This window comes from Antechinus flavipes, chromosome 1 (assembly GCF_016432865.1).
Source record: "Antechinus flavipes isolate AdamAnt ecotype Samford, QLD, Australia chromosome 1, AdamAnt_v2, whole genome shotgun sequence".
Classification (NCBI taxonomy): Eukaryota; Metazoa; Chordata; class Mammalia; order Dasyuromorphia; family Dasyuridae; genus Antechinus; species Antechinus flavipes.
Genome location: NC_067398.1, coordinates 724,277,254 through 724,298,069, shown reverse-complemented (window position 1 = coordinate 724,298,069; position 20,816 = coordinate 724,277,254). Strand labels below are relative to the sequence as shown.

Genomic DNA, 20,816 nt, shown 5'->3' with positions numbered 1-20,816 from the left:
TCTGCATCAGTTTTCACATGTTCATTTAATAAAATATTGTTGGGTTATATGAAAGAATAGGCCTGGTGAATTCAAAGAAATTGTAGAAATCATCAGGATTGATTTCAGTTCACGTAGAAAAATGCTTAAATTGCTTATAACAGATGGAATATTGGGGAAAGTGAAGTTTATGGGAAATCTTATTCAGCCACTGAAAAAGCATTTCTGCTTTTCCTTTCAGATGGGGGCACTAGGCCTCAGAGCAAGAAATCAATTGCAAAGTTAAGTGTTTCTGTGAAAGACTTATCCCAAATGACATTGTTATGGGATGATCTTGGCACCTCTGAGATGGGAAAAGCCTGGGAGTATTATGGCAGGTTCAAGAAAGAGCAAAACAATGAGGAAAAATATTCTAGCCAAAGGAAAGAAATCCAAACAGAAGCTGCTGTTGAAGTCAGAGCCTCTGAATCCTGTAAATACAGCCAAACCTCCAGCCCAAAGGCAGTCCTCGTTCCACAACAGGGACTCTCTGTAGTAATGGATCTCCATAACAGTGAGAATCAGAGAAGGAGCTTCACCATGGAGTCGGACCAAAGACAGTGCACTCCAATCTGTTCACAGAAGAACTTTTCTGAGGGGAAGGAATGTCAGAAAGCTTTCCATTCTGATTTGGACCCCATTAAAACATCTGAAATTCATGCTGAAGAGCAGTTTCATGAAAGTGGGAATTCTTTCCTCCTGAAAAACGGAGTTACTCTACAGCAGAGAACTCATGTGGGAAAAAAGTGCTCTGAATTGACTCCATGTGAAAAGACATCCTGTCAGAAGGTAGATCTGACTCAACATTCCAGTATTCAGAGTCAAAACAAATCCTATAATTGCAGTGAATGTGGAAAGGTCTTCCAAAAGAAAGTAAATCTTACCCAGCACTACAGAATTCACACTGGAGAGAAACCTTTCAAATGCAGTGACTGTGGAAAGGCCTTCCGACTGAAATCGGAACTCAGACAGCACTGCAACATTCATACTGGAGGGAAGCCTTTTAAGTGCAATGACTGTGGGAAAGCCTTTCCTTGGAGCACATCGCTGACCATACATCAGAGAACTCACACTGGGGAGAGACCTTATGAGTGTCGTATATGTGGGAAGGCATTCCAATCAAACTCCAACCTGAATAAGCATCGGCGAACTCATATGGGACTAAAACCTCATCAGTGCAGTGTGTGTGGGAAGGCGTTCTCTCAGAAGTCTGATCTTACCAGTCACAACAATATTGATACTGGAGAGAAGCCTTTTCAATGTAATGATTGTGGGAAAGCCTTTCCTTGGGGCAAATCACTGACCTTACATCAGAGAACTCACACTGGAGAGAGACCCTACGAGTGCAGTGAGTGTGGGAAAACATTCCAATCAAACTCCTGCCTGACTCAGCACCAGATAACTCATATGGGACTGAAACCTCATCAGTGCACTATATGCGGGAAGGCATTCTCTAAGAAGTCTACTCTTACCACTCATATTGGGATTCATACTGGAGAGAAGCCTTTTAAATGCAATGACTGTGGGAAAGCCTTTCCTTGCCGCACAACACTGACCATACATCAGAGAACTCACACTGGGGAGAGACCCTATGAGTGTAGTGAATGTGGGAAAACATTCCAATCAAACTCGAACCTGAATCAGCACCGGATAAGTCACATGGGACTAAAACCTCATCAGTGCACTGTATGTGGGAAAGCATTCACTCATAAGTCTGCTCTCATTAATCACAGCAGTATTCATACTGGAGAGAAACCTTTTAAATGCAATGACTGTGGGAAGATCTTCCGTCAGAAGTCATATCTTACACAACACTTCAAAATTCATACTGGAGAGAAGCCTTTTAAATGTAATGATTGTGGGAAAACCTTTCCTTGGAGCACATCACTGACTCTACATCAGAGAACTCACACTGGAGAGAGACCCTATGAGTGTAGTTTATGTGGGAAGACATTCCTGTCAAACTCCAACATGACTCAACACAAGAGAACTCATATCGCACTAAAACCTCATTAGTGCAGTGGGTGTGAGAAGGTGTTCACTCATAAGTCTGCTCTTACTGATCATGGTAGTGTTCATACACAAGAGAAACGATATGAATGCACTGAATGTGGGAAGATGTTCCTCTAGAGGTCAGATCTTATGCAACACTTCAGCATTCACACTGGAGAGAAATCTTTCAAATCCATTGATTCTGGAAAAGCCTTTTTCTGCAGCACAATGCTAACTCAACATCAGAGAATTCACACTGAAGAGAACGCCTCCAAATGTACCGAATGTGGGAAAGCCTACACCCAGAATTCAGGTCTTTGTTGACATAAGAGAATACATGCCAGAGAGAAATCCTAGGAATAAATTTAATGGGCGAAAGCAGTCCCTCTAATCAAAGCACCTCCTCAGTACTATAGAACTCTTGATGGAGAAAAACCTCATTAATTTGATCATTGAAGTAAAACACTCTAGTGGACTGATCCACCTCAAAATATAATTTGAAAATATTTAAGAAAATAAATTCACAATAAAACACAAAAATGTCTACTGGTTAATCTACTGGTTTTCTAAGTCAATATAGAGGATGACTTCATGGTCTTTAGAAAGTTGATATTTTGCCTCCTCGTTTTCTTTGCTGAGATCATCTTGTTTCAGTTAATCTTTGTTTAGATGGGGCTCTTGTTGGCTGGTCCCTCATGTTATTATTATAAAGTCATGGACTTAGATGTTGAAGGGAATCCCTGGAGTCTAGCCTTCTCTTTTTTCAGATGAGGAAACCAGGCCCAGATAAGGCCTTCTCAGGCTCACACAAGGATGGCTTTTAAATTAGATTTTAGGGTTATTCAGAGCATTGAAAGTCAAATATTTGATCCTAGCAGAAATAGCACTAGAATTTCAAATAGAGGGGTAGTGGGGTGGGACAGTTGTCCTGTGCTATAGGAAAATCACATCAGTGACTTGTAGAGGATGAAGTAGAATAGGCAGAGATTTGGGGCTGGAGATTCAAATACGAGGGACTATACAAAGTTCAGGTGAGTGAGCGGGACGGTCTACACAAGGCAGTGGAATGGAAGGGGGCCCGTGAGAAGATCCATGGAGGCAGAAAGGAGAATTAGCCACTGAGTGGGTAGAGTCAAGGGCAACACTATTTATAGGGAGCAGATTACTAGAATCAATCCGCTCCCTGTGTTCCTCCCCACAAGGGAGGAGAAAACTCCCACCCCTTCCTCTTTCAGGTCATTTCTCCATTGTTCTCTATCATTACCCCAACATTTGTTCATTCACCAAGTCACAGTGAATTAGGCCCTTCCTGTCTACCAGGCCTTGACAAAGTACTTGAGAGACTCAGAAAGGCCAAAGCACAGGCTCCTTTCAAGGGGATGACCAGGTGCATACTGGATCCCCACGGAGCAGGTGTGAGGCAGCTCAAGAGGGTCCCTGGCTTCCTTGGAGGCTCAGCTTCAATGCTCCCCCCCCTTTCTGTAAGGAGCTTTTCCTGGTCCTCTTTAAGGCCAATGCTTCCTCCCCTCCCAATCCCCCTCACACTCCCTGTGCTTTGTTTCATTTGTGTGCTCCCATTTCTAGGTTGTACTCTGATGTATCCACCCTGTGTAGATCCCCTAAGCTTTCTTCAGGGCAGCATCTGGGTTTACCTTTTTTTGTATCCTCAGCATTGAACACAGTGCCTTCATCCAGCAAGCACTGAATAAGTGCTGGTTTTCCTGAATTAACTAAGTCCTGGGGAAGCCTGACAGGTTGCATCTCCTTGGAGACTATCCCTGAGCCAGTAGTTACTGCTGACTCCCCCCAAACATCCCCAGTCCAGTGGCCTCTTCTCAGATATCCCCTACTCCAATCTCCCCCTTCTTCCTAATTTCCCATCAAAGGCAGTACTTGCCTCCTACTCACCTAAGCTTTTTAAATCTAGGAGTCATTCTTGCTTTCTCACTCCCCTCACTCCTCTCCTTCCCACAGTTAATCTGTTGCCACTTCACATCAGGGAGAAGCTCTGGAGATTTCCCGGCCTGAGTCATTTCCCCCCTATGTACCAGTGTCCAAGGGGAAAACCAAAAGTAGGAAATGAGGTTTTGCACTTTCCTTCCATGTTCCAAGCTGAGCTTGTGGAACCAAAGAAATTGGAGTTTCTTAAGAGGCTCATTTTACCTGTTTGAATGTTTTTCCTCCTGATCTGGGGGCACATGCATATCCCTGTGTCATCAGCAAGGGACAGCAGGAACTCTGGGCTGACACAGGCTGTTATGTTGGGCAAAAATCCATCATCATTTTCTTTCCATCACAATTCTGGGCTTCAGACAGAAGTGATTGTGAAGTGGCATGTTGATAACAGGCCCATCGCCTAGAATACTTGAGGTCTTGATGTTTTCATACTTGTAACATTTCTGTAGTCCTTGAAGGTTTGCAAAGAGCTGGATGTATTATCTTTTTTTTTTTTTAATTTTATTTTATTTAATAATAACTTTGTATTGACAGAATCCATGCCAGGATAATTTTTACACGACATTATCCCTTGCAATCACTTATGTTTCGTTTTTTCCCCTCCCTCCCTCCTCCCCCCCCCCCCAAGATGGCAAGCAGTCTTATATATGTTAAATATGTTGCAGTATATCCTAGATACAATACATATTTGCAGAACCGAACAGTTCTCCCGTTGCACAGGGAGAATTGGATTCAGAAGGTAAAAATAACTCGGGAAGAAAATCAAAAATGCAAATAGTTCACATTCATTTCCCAGTATTCCTTCTTTGGGTGTAGCTGTTTCTGTCCATCATTTCTCCAATGAAACTCAGTTAAGTCTCTTTGTCAGAGAAATCCACTTCCATCAGAATACATCCTCATACAATATCGTTGTCGAAGTGTATAATGATCTCCTGGTTCTGCTCATCTCACTTAGCATCAGTCCATGTAGGTCTCTCCAAGCCTCTCTGTATTCATCCTGCTGGTCATTCCTTACAGAGCAATAATATTCCATAACATTCATATACCACAATTTATCCAGCCATTCTCCAATTGATGGGCATCCATTCATTTTCCAGTTTCTAGCCACTACAAACAGGGCTGCTACAAACGAGCTGGATGTATTATCACAGGTGATCCACAATCACCTCTGTGAAGTAGGAGCTAGCGTTGTCCCCATGTCATGGATAGGGAAAGTCTCAGAGCTAGTAAGTATCTGAAGAAAGATCTAATCTGAGCTTTTTCTAACTCCCATTTTAAAACTTTTATCCCCAATTCCTCCTATCTGCATCTTGTGTTAACCTTGGGCTATACAGTCTCACTCTGACAACTTGCAGCTCAGAGTGATTCTCTCTAAGTGCTATCACTGGCCATGAATTACTTGGGAATCCCCTTGCCTTCCCATTTCCACTGCCCCATCCCGATAACTGAGTATTAGAGATGTATAACAATACCAGAGATGCAAAGGCACTGCAAACTCATCAGATGCAACCCTTTTACAGCACAGAAATCCCCCTTCATGAGGACTCTTCTATAGACCTGCAGTTTCACTGTCTCCAGTAGCCTAACATGACCCCAGTGATTGTTCTTGACAAGTAACCAATCTGGGGATTATAAGAATCTTCAAAAGGTATCTAACCTAATCTATATTATAATGCGAATCCTAGTTTCAGACTCACCAACATGAAAGGTCAGCTTCCACTTAAAGGCTCAGTGAGGGATACCTCCCCACCTCCTCCATTTTACCTCACCTCGTTCCATTTTAGATCAGCTCTCATTGTTGGGAGATTTTCTTCCTGTCATATTGAACTCTATCCTTTGCCACCTTGATCAATTCTTCCTCTTCTACCTTTCCATGATCAATCTTCAAACACTTGGAGACATCTTATGCCTCATAAAATTAAAATTTTCTTTTTGGGTCTGGATATGTCCCATTCCTTCAAATAGCAGATCTATAATCTACAGCCCCTTAATATGTTGGCCATCCTCAATAACTCTCTTCCCCACTGGCCTTCCTGGAATGAAGGGGAGGAAGAGCATCGAAGATTGATTTGGAATCAGCATGTAGCTGATTCTATATTGTGCCTATAATCCTTTACATGATCTCATTTTAGCCCAACCCAATGATGTGGGGTGCACTGATTGTTGAACAGTTATTATATGGCCAGAGATTCCTTATTGTTTTGTACCTGGTTCAAAGGGGAAAGGTATTTCCTTTATAGAGCATGAGACTTTCAGCTTGATAGTGTTGAATTTTAGGTCATATTTCCCATCTTTCCTTCTTTCAACATCTTCTTAACTACACTTGTAGATTGTAATGTCTGGACTAACTCTCTGGAGGATCTTGGGCCCAGTCCTTGGTCTTAGAAGAGGAGTAAAGAGGCAGGACTCACATGGATGGTCAAACATGGAATCTGTTTATTCCAAATTCTCTCAGTCTTACATACCCTAATGCCCTTATATAATTATAGCATACTGTACATGCGGGACCGCATAAACAACTCGCTATTGTGTGTAGATATCTCTTTGCCACTTGTTATTACTGTGCTTTAATTATAGCACAGGTTGTAATTATTATCTATGTAGGAGCTTTTTTTCCTTAGACCCAATGATCACACTCCCATGACTTCTCTCCCAAATATGCTATTTCAGATGAACATTTTTTGGGGGTAGGAGGGACCTTTTCAAGCTAAACTGTTATTTTTGGTGCAGGAGAGCCAGCAATGGTCGGGTGTTTCAATTGATTGTACATGGTCCGCATCAATCTTGGTGTATTCACCTAAATAATATGATGGGATTATATGAAGTCTAAGCATGATGAATTCAAGTAAATTTCAGAAGTCATAAGAATTTATTTCAGGTCAGGAGAAAACAATGTACATTGCTTGTAACCTCAGAATATTGGAGAAAGCGATATATAGATAGATCCTTACTTGTCAAAGAAAAAGGAATTTTTACAGTTTTTTCTTTCAGATTGGGATGTTGGGCTTCAGACAAAAGAGTAAAGTCCAAAGATGGGAATTTCTATGGAAGACTCATCCCAGCAAATATTCTCATGATCCATGTGTTGCTAAGATGGGGACAGCTTGGGAGTGTTATGGCAGACTGAAGAAAAAACAGACAAATGAAGAGGCACCTGCTAGTTAAGTAAAAGTAATCCAACTGGAACTTCCCAATGAAGTGAGAGGCTTTGGATACAGAAAATACATAAAAATTGCTAGTTCTGAGTCAGTCTGGTTTCCACAGCAGGGATTATCTGTGGTAAGGAATCTCCATAAAGGTGATATTTAGAGAAGGAGCTTCACTATGGAGTCAGATCAAAGACTGTCTAAGTATTCTGACATTATCCCGTGTCAGAAAGCCTTCTGTTTTGATTTGGACTCCATTCAAGAACATGGAATTCAGTGGGAATTCTTTCCTCCCAGTTATTAGACTTACTCTACACCAGAGTATTGACACAGGAAACAAGTGTCATAAATTGGTTAAATGTAGGAAGACATTTTGTCAGAAGACAGATCTTACTGGACACTCTCATACTGATAGTAAAAAGAAATCTTATGAATGTCATGAAGGTGGAAAGACCTTCCCACATAAGGAAAGTCTCTTATGCAACCCTCCAGAATTCATACTGGAGAGAAACATTTTGAATGCAATGAATGTGGAAAGGCCTTCCACCAGAAAATAGATCTCATAGGACATTATGGGATTCACTGGAGAAAAACCTTTTAAATGCAGTGACTGTGGGAAAGCCTTTGCCCGGAGCACAGCCCTGACTCTACATCAGAGAACGCACACTGGAGACAGATTCTATGAATGTTCTGACTGTGGGAAGACGTTGTGACAAAGCTCTAAACTTTGTCTGCACCAGAGAACTCACTCAGGAATAAAACTTCATGAATGTCATGTATGTGAGTAGGTGTTCTCTCAGAAATTCATTCTCACTCATCACAGTTTTATTCATAGTGATGAGAAGCCCTATGAATGCATTGAATGTGGGAAGGAGTTCCCACCACACTCAAAACTTTGTCAGCACCAGAGAATTCATCCAGGAATGAAACCTTTTGATACTGACCCCACTAGTATTCATAGCACAGAGAAATCATATGAAGGCTCTGAATGTGGAAAGATCTTCTGTCAGAAGACAGATCTCACAACATACTACGGAAATCATACTGCAGAGGAACCTTATAAATGTGGTGAATGTGAGAAAGCTTTCCCCCAGAAAACATCACTGAGTCTGCATCAGAGAACTCGGGCTGGAGAGAAGCCTACGCCGGCAATAAATGCAGAAGAGCCTTGGCTCAAAATGCAGATCTTTCAGTACATAATAGAATGCAGGCTGGAGAGAAAGCTTATTAATGTGCTGAATAGGGGAAAGCATTGTCCTGCATTATAACACTAAACTCAGTTATAGAAATCCTGATGGAGAGAACCTCATCAATATAAGCAGTGAAGCTGTACTTTTCTCAGGAAGCCTCTCCTTGATACATTTATTTAATATTGATAAGGAACCATGAAACAGAATGAATGGGAAGAGCCCTTCAGTTTGTGTTGGTGAACCATTTTTCTTCAGGAGAGGGGTGATTGACTCGAGAAGCAAAGGGGGAAAATACTTTAAAAAGTAGCAAATGGGTTTTCCTTGACAATATTTAATTATTAATCAGGAGCTCTATTGGGGAGGGGAAAGTCAGTGTGAATGACAGTGATGTGTCCAAACAATAAAGAGATCCTCAACAAAATACACTGGTCCATTAGCCAGACCAACTTTGAGAGCATCATGCTTCCAACATGAAAGAAAGAAAGATGAGGGAGGTAATAGTAATATAAAATAGGAATAATTAGAACAGTATAGTGGCTGCATGAGGGATTGTGAATGGTTTAATAGCAGCTTAGGAAGTGGTCAACATTCAGGTGCCTTAGGGTTTTGGACTGAGCCATATACCATTTTTTAAAATCTATATCTTGAGATAACACACTAGGATTTTGTACTGAACCATATATCTTTTTTTTTTTTTTTTATCATGTTACACACTTTGTAACTTTTAAAGCACTGTATCCATGGAATCCTGTTATTAAAGGTGTAGATAAACATGCACATCAAACTTATTGATGAATCAGGAAAAGTAGCTTGCTTCTGACCTTTTCCCCTAAACATCTTTAAAGAAAGCTAGGGATTCCCAGAAGAGAAAGGAAGGAGAGGGTGTTTCAGACTGGGAGAGTAGGTGAGATACAGCTGGCCTCTAAGTCTAAGTCAAGGAATAGGAGCTCCTAAAATGACACAATTTCCCTAAGACAGAGACCCTACAGCTGCTCAGGGCCCTTCATCTTCACGTTTTGTCTGCAGCCTCTTTACCTTTGCCCGTCTTCTGCTCACTGTATTTCCCAGCCTCCATCAGCAGCCCTTCCCAAACTGAACTAGAAGACATTTCCTCCTACTCTCCATACTTGAAAGCCATAGCTTTCTCCCCTCCCCTTCTGAACATCCTGAGCTTTCCTTTCATGGCCTTAGGGCAAAGAGAAAAGGATTTTTCAATCACCTCCTACGTGTTAGACTCTGGGCTAATGGCTTTACAAAAATAATTTGATCCTTCAAGTAACACTGTGGTAGGTGCCATGATGACTCCTATTGTAAAGTTAAGGAAACTGAGGGAGAAAGGTCACTTACTTGCCAGGGTGACAGTGTCTGAATCTTGACTCGAGGTCCCATTCTTTATCCACAGCACCAGGCTTCAGGACTGACCTTCCTGGACCCGTTTTGTTCAATTCTTTTTTCCTTTTCTAATCATCTTTGCCTTACCTTTTTTATATTACATATGGCAGGAAAATGAAAGCTTCTTGAGACTGGAGATGGTTGTTTGTTTTGTGTGGGTGTACCCAGTGCCTTCTGTGAATTAGACCACAAACAAGGTTTTATCCAGCATTAAGCACTGAGCTAAGTGCAGGGAACAGAATAAGCATTATTTGCAAAGTGCTTTACTGAGTCTTCAGACCTGAAGTACAGGGATAAAATGACTACCCTGCTCAAATCCTCTCCATGCATTCTCATTAGCTTGGATTCTGTGCTGCCTGCTATTAGGATTTCCATCCCTAGCAATGAGAAACTGACTTGTCCAGGATCATACACTTGGTAAATGGCAGAGGACATACTGACTTGCTCATCACAGTAGCCAGTAAGGCAGATATCACTAGTCCCACTAGCATCAGTTTTTGTACCTCATGATGGGAATTTTCGTACCTCATGATGGGAATCCAAAGAAAGAATTCCCCCCATTCTCACAAGTGAATGATAGAGTAAAGATTTGAACCCAAGACTTACTCTAAAATTCAGTGCTAGGTAAGAGCTTATCCCACAAAGACAAACAGGCATGGCCTGGGATAAGGACTCTAACATTCCCTTTCAAATCTAATTCATTGATTTTGAATCTCATGTGTGACTTGTATAATATCTCACCTATGTGGAGCTCTCCCATGATTCAGTAAAATGGAGGTGATGATGACTGGTGCAATTAAGACTAGAATAATTCATTTTATTGAGATTCTGGTTAATCTTGGGAGGAAAGATTTTGAGACAGAGAACATCTTAGAACTTAAGAGTGGACTATATATATCTTTCCCTCAAACCATCTGACTGAAGAAATGTGGAAGATGAGTGAGCAGTTTCATTGCACTTAAGAGGGATATGACATTGGAGGAAATAAGAGAGACTCTATATTTGAATCTCACTATTTAATTGAGATACCAACCCTCATTGTTGGAAAGCAAATTAATGAATGTCAAGCAAAGTTGACTGCCATGACCACAGAAATGGAGAATCTTCTGGCCAGGACATGGATTTGAAATTGTCTTGGTCACTTAATCCTTGTGTGATTTTGGCCAAGATAATTACTTTGAGATTTGGTTTCTTTACCTGGAAAAAATGAAGTGATTGGAATTAGAAGATTCCTTGAAATCCCTACTAGCCTTCAATCCATTATCTTTTTTTTTTTTTAAATAGCTTTTTATTTACAAGTTATATGCATGGGTAATTTTACATTATTGACAATTGCCAAACCAGCTACACCCAGTAAAAGAACTCTAGGAGATGACTATGAACCATTGTATAGAATTCTCAATCCGTATATTTTTGTCCACCTGCATTTTTTATTTCCTTCACAGACTAATAGTACATTATTTCAAAGTCTGATTCTTTTTGTACAGCAAAATAACTGTTTGGCCATGTATACATATATTGTATTTAATTTATACTTTACCATATTTAACATATATTGGTCAACCTGCCATCTGGGGAAGGGGGTGGGGGGGAAGGAGGGGAAAAGTTGGAACAAAAGGTTTTGCAATTGTCAATGCTGAAAAATCACCCATGTATATATCTTGTAAATAAAAAGCTATATAAAAAAATTACATAAAAATAATAAATTTAAATGTCCTAAGCAAACAAACCAAAAAAAAAAAGGATATGTAAGGCTGAGAGAATTTGGAATAAATAGACTCCATGTTTGACTATCCACCAGAGTCCCACCTTTTGACTCCTCTTCTAAGATCAAGGAGTCAGCTGGTCCCAAGATGTTCTAGGGAGCCACTTCAGGCATTGCAATCTACAAGTAGAGTTAAGAAGAGAATCTCTGTGTTAAGAGCAGGGAGGATGGGAGGTATGACCTCAACTTCAACACCATCAAGCTGAAAGTCTTAGGCTCTATAAAGGAAATCTTTCCCTTGTAAACCAGGTACAAAACATAAGGAATCTGGACATATAATAACTGTTCAACATGCAGCACAAGCCACATCATTGGGTTGGAGCTCAAATGAGATCATGTAAAGGGTTATAGGCACAACAAAGAATCAACTACATGCTAATTCCAAATCAATCTCCAGTACTCTTCCTCCTGTATTCCCCTTCATTCCAGGAAGGCTGGTGGGGAAGAATAATGGAAGATGGCCGACATGTTAAGGGGCTATAGATTATAGATCCACTAATCGAAGAAACGGAACATATCCAGCCCCAAAAAGAAAATTTTAATTTCATGAGTCTTAAGATGTCTCTAAGTGTTTGAAGATTGATCATGGAAAGGAAGAAGAGGAAGGACTGATCAAGGTGGCAAAGGGTAGAGTTCAATATGACAGGAAGAAAATCTCCCAACAATTAGAGCTGATCTAAAATACAAGGAGGTGAGGTAAAATGGAGGAGGTGGGGAGGTATCCCTCACTGAGCCTTTAAGTGGAAGCTGACATTGTGTAGGGGATTCTGAAGCTGGGATTCCCTTTCTAGTACAGATTAGGTGGGATGCCTTTTGAAGTTTCTTATAATCCTCCAAGATTGGTTACTTCTCAAGAACAGTCACTGGGGTTATGTTGGGCTGCTGGGGCCAGTGAAATTGCCTGTCTATGGAAGAGTCCTCATGAAGAGGGATTTCTGTCCTGTGAAAGGGAGGACCTTGCAGTGTCCTTGCATCTCTGGGATACTGTTATACATCTCTAATACTCGGTTATTGGGATGGGGCAGTGGGAGTGGGAAGGCAAGGGGATTCCCAAGTAATTCATGGCCAGTGATAGCACTTAGACTCACTCTGAGCTGCAAGTTGTCAGGGTGGGATTGCATAGCCCAAAGTTAACACAAGATGCAGAGAGGAGGAATCAGGGATAAAGGTTTTAAAATGGGAGTTAGAAAAAACTCAGATTAGAACTTACTTCAAACACTTACTAGCTCTGAGACTTTCCCCATCCATGACATGGAGACAATGCTAGCTCCTACTTCACAGAGGTGATTGTGGATCACCTGTGATAATACATCCAGCTCTTTGCAAGCCTTCAAGGACTGCAGAAATATTACAAGTGTGAGAACATCAAGACCACAAGTCTTCTAGACCATGGGTCTGTTATCAACTTGCCACTTCATAATCAGTCCTGCCCAGAATTGTGATGGAAAGAAAATGATGATGGATTTTTGCCCAATATAACAGCCTGTGTCAGCCCAGAGTCCCTGCTGTCCCTTGCTGATGACACAGAGATATATATGTGCCCCTGGATCAGGAAGAGAAACATTCAAGCAGGTAAAATGAGGCTCTTAAGAAACTCCAATTTCTTTGGTCCCATGAGCTTGGCCTGGAACATGGAAGGAAAATGCAAAACATCATTTCCTAGTTTTGGGACTTGGACACTGGGACAAAGGGGGAAATGACTCAGGCAGGGAAGTCCCTAGAGCTTCTCCCTGGCTGAGGGTGGATGTTGATGTGAATTGGCAACAGATTAACTGTGGGAAGAGGAGGAGTGAGGGAGTAAGAAAGCAAGAATGACTCCTAGATTTAAAAAGTCTAGGTGAGTAGGAGGATAGCACTGCCTTTGATAGGGAAATTAGGAACAGGGGGGAGGTTGGAGTAGGGGATATCTGAGAAGATATCTGGACTGGGGATGTTTCGGGGCTGGGGTGAATGACGGCGGGGGAAGAGGGAAGTCAGCAGTAATGCTGGTTCAGATAAAGTCTCCAAGGAGATACAATCTGCCAGGCTTCCCTCAGGACTAAGCTGACTCAGGAAAACCAGCACTTATTTAGTGCCTGCTGGATGCCAGGCACTGTGTTCAACATTGAGGATATAAACATGGTAAAACCCAGATGCTGCCCTGAAGAAAGCTTAGGGGATCTATACAGGGTGGACACATCAGGGTACAACTTATAAATGGAAACATACAAATGAAACAAAACACAGGGACTGTGAGGGGAGTTAGGAGGGGAGGAAGCATTGGCCTTAAAAGGGACCAGGAAAAAGCTCCTTACAGAAGGGAGGGGCTTTGAAGCTGAGCTCAAAGGAAGCCAGGGATCCTCACACCTGCTCCCTGGGGGTCCAGTATGCACCTGGTCACCCCCTTGAAAGGAGCCTGTGCTTTGGCCTTTCTGGGTCTCTCAAGTACTTTGTCCAAGGCCTGGTATAGAAGAAGGGCCCAATTCACTGTGACTTACTGATTGAACAGCTATTGGTGTAATGAGAGAGAAAGTTGATGAAATGACCTGCTTATATGATAACTCCAGATACTATCACAGGAAAGAGGAGTGGGGGGAGCCTAGTGGGGAGAAACATAGGAATCAGATTGATTTTAGTATATTAATATTATTGCCCATTAATAATGTCGCCCTTGACTCTACCCACTCAGTGGCTAAATCTCCTCCTTTCTGACTCCACAGATCTTCTCACAGGTCTCCTTCCATTTCCCTACTTCATGTAGATCCTTCTGCTCACTTACTTGAACTTTGTAAGTCTCCTCCTAGTTGAATCTCCAGTCCCAAATCTCTGCCCACTTCAGTTCATCCTCTACAAGTCACTGAAGTGATTTTCCTATAGAACAGGTACGACTGTCCCACTCCACTGCCCCTCTACTTGAAATTCTAGTGCTCCCTATTTCTTCTAGGATCAAATACTTGACTTCTAATGCTCTGCACAAAATGCAACTCGACTTTAAAAGCCGTTCTTGTGTGAGCCTGAGAAGATCATTTACTTATCTGTGCCTGCTTTCCTCATCTGCAAAAACAGAAGGCTAGTCTCCAGGGACTCCCTTCTATATCTAAGCCCATGATTTTATAATAAAAACATGGGGAACAATCCAACAAGAACCCCTTCCTTCTGGGCAAACAAAGATGAACTGAAACAAGATGATCTCAGCAAGGAAAATGAGGAGGCAAAATATCAACATTCTAAAGACTATCGTATCATCCTCTATATTGACTAAGACAACCAATAGACTAATGTCTTCTGTTTTTTTATTGTGAATTTATTTCCTCAAGTATTTTCAAATTATATTTTGATCCGGATCAGTCCACTAGAGTGTTTTTCTTCAATGGTTAAGTTAATGAGGTTTTTCTCCATCATGAGCTCTATAATACTGAGGATGTGCTTTGATAAGAGGGACTGCTTTCCCCCATTAATTATATTCCTAGATTTCTCTCTGGCATCTATTCTCTGATGTCAGGAAAGACTTAAATTCTGTGTGTAGGCTTTCCCACATTCGGTGCATTTGAAGGGTTTCTCTCCAGTGTGAATGCTGAAATGTTGTGTAAGATCTGACTTTTGGAGGAACATCTTCCGACAATCAGTGAATTCATATGGTTTCTCTGAAGTATGAACACTACCATGTTGAGTAAGAGCAGACTTCAGAAGAACGCCTTCCTGCATATAGTGCACTAATGAGATTTTAGTACTGTATGCGTTCTCCAGTGCAAAGTAAAGCTGGAGTTTGATTGAAATGTCTTCCCACACTCACTACATGCATAGGGTCTCTCTCCAGTGTGAGTTCTCTGATGTCGCATCAGCGCTGTGCAGCAAGGAAAGGCTTTCCCACAGTCACTGCATTTAAAAGGTTTTTCTCCAGTGTGAATCCTACAATGCTGTATGAGATCTGTCTTCTGACGGAAGGCCTTTCCACAGTCACTGCATTTGAAAGGTTTTTCTCCAGTGTGAATTCTGTAGTGTTGGGTAAGATTGACTTTCTGCCGGAAGGCCTTTCCACAGTCACTGCATTTGAAAGGTTTCTCTCCAGTGTGAATTCTGTAGTGCTGGGTAAGAGTTGCTTTCCGCCGGAAGACCTTTCCACAGTCACTGCATTCATATGGTTTCTCTCCAGTATGAACACTACCATGATGAGTAAGAGCAGACTTCTGAGAGAATGCCTTTCCACACACGCTGCACTGATGAGGTTTTAGTCCCGTATGAGTTCTCCGGTGTTGAGTCAAGTGGGAGCTTGTTTGGAATGTCTTCCTACACTCACTACATTCATAGGGTCTCTCTCCAGTGTGAGTTCTCTGATGCTGAATCAGCTTTGCACGCCAAACAAAGGCTTTCCCACAATCATTGCATTTGAAAGGTTTTTCTCCAGTGTGAATCCTACAATGCCGTACAAGAATCGTCTTCTGGTGGAAGGCCTTTCCACAGTCACTACATTTGAAAGGTTTCTCTCCAGTGTGAATTCTGTAGTGCTCTGTAAGATTTACTTGCTTCCAAAAGACCTTTCCACATTCACTGCATTTATAGGATTTGTTTTGACTCTGAATGCTGGAATGGTGAGTCAGATCTGCCTTCTGATAGGATGGCTTCTCACATGGAATCAATTCAGAGCACTTTTTTCCCATATGAATTGTCTGGTATAGAGTAAGTTTGTTATTCAGGAGGAAAGAATTCCCATTTTCATAAAATTGCTCTTCAGCATGAATTCCAGATGTTTTAGTGTGGTCCAAATCAGAATGGAAAGCTTTCTGACATTTCTTCCTCTCAGAACAGTTCTTCTGTGAACAGATTGGAGTGTAGTTTCTTCTGTCCGACTCCATGGTGAAGCTCCTTCTCTCATTATCATTGTTATGGAGATCCATTACTACAGATTGTCCGTGTTGTAGAAAAAGAACTGGCTTTGGGCTGGAGGTTCGGCTGTATTTACAGGATTCAGAGGCTCTGACTTCAACTTCTTTTCCTTGGCTCGAATGTTTCCCCTCATTGTTTTGCTCTTTTTTGAACTTGCCATAATAATCCCAGGCTTTTCCCATCTCAGAGGTGCAAGGGTTATCCCATAAGGATGTGATTTGGGATAAGTCTTTCGTAGAAACACTTAACTTTGGAGGTGACTCCTTGGTCTGAGGCCTAGTGCCCCCATCTGAAAGGAAAAGCAGAAATGCTTTTTCATTGACTGAATAAGCTTTTCTGTACACTTCACTTTCCCCAATATTCCATCAGTTATTAGCACTATAAACATTTTTCCACGTGAATTGAAATCAATCCTGATCCTGATTTCCACAATTTCTTTGAATTCACCAGGTTTATTCTTTCTTATAACCTAACAATATTAAATTAGGTGAACATGGAAAAAATGGAAAAAAATTAATGAAAGCAGGAACAACTGCTGGTTCCTGTACATCAACAGATACAAAATAGCTTAAAGTATTTTTTAAGGAAAATTCTAACCTGAAAGTCACCTGGGGGAGTCCTGACAGTGTGACCACTAAGTCCAAGAGGAAGCTCTGTGTCACTCTTACACTCTTGGCTTTCCAAAAACATAAAATCAATTCAAATTTCCATCCACAGAGTAACAGTACTGCTCATAAAGAAAGCACCAATAGAACTGAATCATTTCCACCTGTTCCTACCAAGTGACTTTGGTATAAAAAGGCAACATCATCCAAACAAACTAGAGGAGTGGAGGAAAATTACCTCCAAGACCTATGAGTGGGAGAAGGGTTCAGGACCAAAAGGGTTACCTCCAGGATCACAAGGTGCCCGTTTTCAGAGGGTTCTCACACAGGGGTCACATACTCTGGATCACTCACTCACCTAACCAGCAAGCTCTTGAGACACTATCCATGGGAATCCCATGTGCTCTCCCTGACTCCAGCTGAGAGATCATGTCCCCACTGGACTCCACAAGACCTAGTCATGAGAAAGTGATGGAAAGGAAGGGCCACCTCACAGCCCAATCTCCAAAGACCCCTAGGAGCAAGCTTAAAAGGCCAGGGAGGCTGTGAAGGAGAAGGGGGATCTGGTTTTTTCTTGGAAAGATGCAGAGATGGGACAAATCATGGAATTGGGTTCAGAAAGACAAAGAACTCATTTAGTCCATTCTATTCTGAGATATTTGGGGGCTTTCATGCCCAAGTCCTTGCCCTGGGACTTTAACAAGTCTCTCAGACAAGAAGGAAGATCACCCCAGGGAGAAATTAGTTTTCAGATACACAAAGCAAGAGCCCTTCCTCTAGGACCAGGGAGAACATGAGCACCCTGGCTTTGGCCCCTCTGAAATGAACAAGGGCTGGGGTTTTCTCGATAAGCCCTTCATGAGCACATCCTGGGGCCCCAGAGGAGCCATTCTTACCCAGGCAGACCAGGTTCCTGTAGTTCTCCAGCATCACGTCCCAGTAAAGCTCCTTCTGGGAGGGGTCCAGGAGGCCCCACTCCTCCCGGGTGAAATCCACAGCCACATCCTGGAATGTCACCGATCCCTGAAACAAATACATTTGTGCTCAGTCAAGGACGGGGAAAGGGAGAGGAAGGGCTGATTCTCACTCTATTCAAAGGTCAGAGAACATATTCAAAGGAAATATTTTTTCTCTTGCTTGTTATTTTTATGATACATTATTTTTGCAGATACAAGTAAAGACGGTTTTCAAAATTCATTTCTGTAAGATTTTGAGGGCCAATTGCTTTCTCCCTCTCCCCTACTCAAGACAACAAGCAATCCCATATAAATAAAATCTATATAGGACTGAACATATACAATCAATGAATCTTATTGGGGAAAAACATCAGAAAAAAAGGGGAAAAACCACAAGAAAAAAAGTGAAAATACTACTTTGTTTTGATCCTCACTTAGTCTTTAGAGCTTTCTCTCTGGATATGAATGACATTTTCCAACCCAAGTCCATTGGAACTGCCTTGGATCACCACATGGCTGAGAAGAACTAAGTGTGGCCTAGCTGATCATTGCACAATCTGAAAGCAAAGCCTTTAGGAGCCTCAGGCTGAGCCAGAGCCTCTTTTTCAGGTCAATAAGCACTCAGAGAGGTCTCCCCTGGGCCAAGCTCTGGGCTAATTCCTGGGGCTACAAAAAAGAGCAAAGACAGTCCCTGACTCAGGGAGCTCCCAGTCCACTGGGGGAGACAACAAGCCCAAGAACAGTCCTGCCTGGGGATGGCAAGGCACTGAGCAACTGAGGGGAAGAAGGGGATCTGGGAAAGGCAGGGCTTGAGCCGAAGCTGGAACAATGAGCCAGAGACTCCCAAAGGGGCGAAGTGAGGGGAGAAAAACATTCTAACCAGGGACGGGAAACCAAAGCAGAGGAGGGGGGGGTCATGTGCAAGGAACAGAAACCCGGCGAGTCTGGGCGGACCCCAGGAAGCATGGAGGAGTCACACACTAATATATGGTGAAAGGAAAAGCCACGAACACAAGTGGAGGATTTTATCTGTGACCCTGGCCCACAGGAAGGACTCAAAGCACTGGGACCTGGTGACGGAAAGGTCTCAGGTGCCTGAGGAGTGAGAGCTTTGGAGAAAGGATCTGCCTGCCCTCTAGGACCTAGGACACCTGTCAGGAAGGGGATGGCGCTACTCACCTGGGGGAGACTAATGGTGAGGAACGTAGGGCCCAGGATGGCCCTGCTCTCCTCTGCACCGGGCATGTGGGGTCCCTGAAGGCTGAGCTAGAAAGGAACAAGGAGCCATGAACAGGGTTGGCCTTTTGCCCCTCCCAGCTCCCAAACCTCCCTCTGCTTTGGAGAACCCACAGTCCTCCCTGCTCACACAAACCCCAGGGGGAGGCTTGTCTATTTCCTGAGCTCGGATCAACTGAGCCTGCATTGATGAAATGCCTACTGTATACCTCCCTGCGCTCTGGGCTGCCAGGACTGCCAGGGACAAAACAAAGTCTAGATTTTCCTCCCCTTTAACTCCCCAGAGCAGTCCTGGGAAACGGCTGGTCATGGGGGGAGGGGGGACAGTGACACCTGGAGGGCAGATGAGAGGATGCAGGAGGGCGCCTTTAAGGAGGGCGGAGGGAGGGAGCGTGGGTCAGGGTAGAGGGTGGCGGAAGAGGAATAATTAGAGAGGAGGGAACGTGGGAGCCCCAGGCCATCCGCGTCAGAGAGAGGGATTTGGGGAGCGGAGGGGGAAAGAAGAGGAAAGAGGGGAAAGAAAGTGGGAGTGGGGGGAAATGAAAGGGCAAAAAAAGAGAGGAGAAGGGAAGGGAGACGGAGGGAAGGGCAGCAGAAAGGAAGGAGGGGCGGGGCGGTCGTTGCAGGACCTTCGCCCCATTTCAGAGACCAGACTACTGAGCCAGGGAGGGGCAGGGGAGGGGCAGGGGCGGGGCGGGCGTCCCAGGCGCCTCACCTTGTCCCGGACCCCGGATCAGCGCCGCCGCACTCGCGGATCTGAGACTTTAGTTGCCTCTGGATCTAGCAGAAACTTCCGCATTCGTATTATCGCTCCCTGGGCTGGGAGAGCACCCATTGGCTGGCTTCTGGAGGCGGGGCCTTCTCGGCCACGCCCCTTCTCCGTGGGCTGCAGTTGAGGAAGGCGGAATCCTGCCCCTTTCACGCACGGAGTCTCCTCCGTGCGGCGCCTGGAACTTTGAGCCGCAGACGCCGCCGCTGCCGTGTCCCGCCCCCGACCTTTCAATCCTAGCAGTTTTTCGGGGAAGTCACGCTCGCGTGATCTCGGGGTGGCCGGCGCTGAGTCAGGAAGGGAGGAGGGAGGAGGGAGGGGCGGGGAGGACGGCCCCCAGGCGGGGGGCGGAGCCACAGGGCACGCGCCCAGGAGTTTTCTACCACGGGCTACAAGGATACAAACGTCTCCTAGAGCCTCGGTAGCACTGAGACAACCTAGCTCGGTGATCCTGATAAACCACTGACACAGAGCTGCCGGTCTGTAATAGCCCCATTGATACCTCCTGCCCCACTGGTACTGCCGCCGTTCCCGGCAGCGCGAGTTGTGGGAATCGCCTGTGGTCGTCATTACCCGAAAAGTCTGAAGGAGGAAAGGGGCGTTTATTGTTGGCCCAGAAAGGCCACCTTTGCTAGGAAGACAGGCTTCTGAATGACAAGGTCCTGGCAGAGAGATGAGGGGTTTTCTCGGAGGTCTCTTCACAGCGGGCGCGAGTCCTGGTAGGCAGCTGGGCCAAGCGGGGAAAAAAAGCACAATTCCTACCTCAGACTTCTGCAAGGATTTGGAGTTGAAAACGTTTGTTTGTTTTTAAATAAGAAATCTGACAGTGAGGTTTCTATTGGATGAGATTCCTTCCATGTTGTCACTGCCCCCAGGCCTAGATTTCCAGTTGACGCCATAAATTCCAGCTGCTAGGAGTGGTCCTGGA

General features: G+C 43.6%; 1 protein-coding gene across 1 annotated transcript in view; it reads right to left on the bottom strand.

Annotated features, from left to right (window-relative positions):
- The window catches only part of LOC127549068 (zinc finger protein 883-like), a 129,131-nt gene extending 108,658 nt beyond the window's left edge, over positions 1-20,473 (bottom strand). Inside the window, exon 1 of the mRNA XM_051976862.1 lies at positions 19,835-20,473. The gene's annotated coding sequence lies outside the window, so the exon portion shown is untranslated. The remainder of the gene's footprint in view (positions 1-19,834) is intronic.
- Positions 20,474-20,816: the final 343 nt, after the last annotated feature.